This window comes from Atractosteus spatula, unplaced genomic scaffold (assembly GCF_055471065.1).
Source record: "Atractosteus spatula isolate fAtrSpa1 unplaced genomic scaffold, fAtrSpa1.hap1 Scaffold_87, whole genome shotgun sequence".
NCBI classification, from domain to species: Eukaryota; Metazoa; Chordata; class Actinopteri; order Semionotiformes; family Lepisosteidae; genus Atractosteus; species Atractosteus spatula.
Window position 1 is genome coordinate 20,117 of NW_028296920.1, and position 1,323 is coordinate 21,439.

General features: G+C 53.7%; 2 non-coding genes across 2 annotated transcripts; both read left to right on the forward strand.

Moving 5' to 3' along the window:
• The first annotated feature begins 503 nt into the window (after nucleotides 1-503).
• Nucleotides 504-575, forward strand: trnae-uuc (transfer RNA glutamic acid (anticodon UUC)). The gene has a single exon. It is a non-coding gene; the product is annotated as a tRNA-Glu (tRNA).
• Nucleotides 576-1,028: 453 nt separating this feature from the next.
• trnav-cac (transfer RNA valine (anticodon CAC)) lies at nucleotides 1,029-1,101 on the forward strand. Its single transcript has one exon. It is a non-coding gene; the product is annotated as a tRNA-Val (tRNA).
• Nucleotides 1,102-1,323: the final 222 nt, after the last annotated feature.

Here is a 1,323-nt window from a genome sequence, read left to right on the forward strand (position 1 = left end):
AATGCACTTTCCTGCGTTTGCTTTGGTGTAACTGGCTTCCCCTGCATGGGCGAATGTGAAGAAGATCCTTAGTAAGTCATTGAAGAAAACCGAGAAGAGGTCAGAGTGGCCTCTGTCGTTCATCAACGATCCAGTCAGGCAGTACTCCTCTGTAAAGCGCCGTTCCTTCACATCGATTGGCTTTTTTTTGCCTTCATTCGCGCAAGTAGAAAAAGCAGACGCCCCTATTCTGCCGTGACCCGGATTCGAACCGGGGTTGTTGCGGCCACAACGCAAAGTACTGACCACTATACGATCACGGCGAGTTACCGATACCCACGTGGCAGGGCGGAAAAGGCTGTGCTCTCTTCGTGTGACCTAATTCGGAAAAGTCCTGACGTTGCATTTCAACTGAGCCCCAGTATACATCGACCCTTCGACACTCTGAGTGACAACTCTCTTGCGCGTTTTCTCATATTTATGTAGTTTGCTTGCATGATGCCCGGAACAGCAGGGGTGTGTGCTCCCATATGGTCTAGCGGTTAGGATTCCTGGTTTTCACCCAGGCGGCCCGGGTTCGACTCCCGGTATGGGAACCTGTCAGTTTTGCCTCCTGCTTTCCAAAAGATCAGCACCGTGTACGAAGGAGCCGCATTAAAACCACTCGAACGTGCAAAACACGCGAGAAGAGGGGGCGCTTGTTTCCAACCGAAGACTTCTCGCGTGTGAGACGAGCTGATCATCCCTGCAGGAGGTGGGAGGGTTACTCTGGTAGACAGGGCTGACCTTCGGCAATAGGATTTATACTCTCCAAGATGATATTTGCACTTTCTGGAGAGGCGATTTTCTCCACTTCAGTAGCCCGATTTCGTCGATTGCGTGGAGAGGGCTGTAGAATGTGGCGCCGCCTTTCCTGCTCCGTCCATGACAGGCGTGCTGGTCTCTGGAGAGAGAGCACGGTCCATCAGCGCACTCCAATAAAGGCACTGGAAGCAGCTGAATCGCATTGGCGAAGCTCAGCGCTGGGCCGCTGGGCAGGGATTGCCACCGTTTCCGTAGTGTAGTGGTTATCACGTTCGCCTCACACGCGAAAGGTCCCCGGTTCGAAACCGGGCGGAAACAGACCGGCTTCCTTTGTCAGCACGCACAAAAGGGGATTGGGGATTCGCCTAGCGCAGTGATCGAACAGACCCACTCACCTCTTAGTGTGGCGGGATCTGCACAGTGCATGTCGCAGCGCATCCTGCTTTCACTTCAATGCGCGTCCTGATGTACCCCAGTCTCCCGCGTGACAGGTGGGGATAATCACCACTATACTAACGAGGAAGACATCGCTCTCTCCGA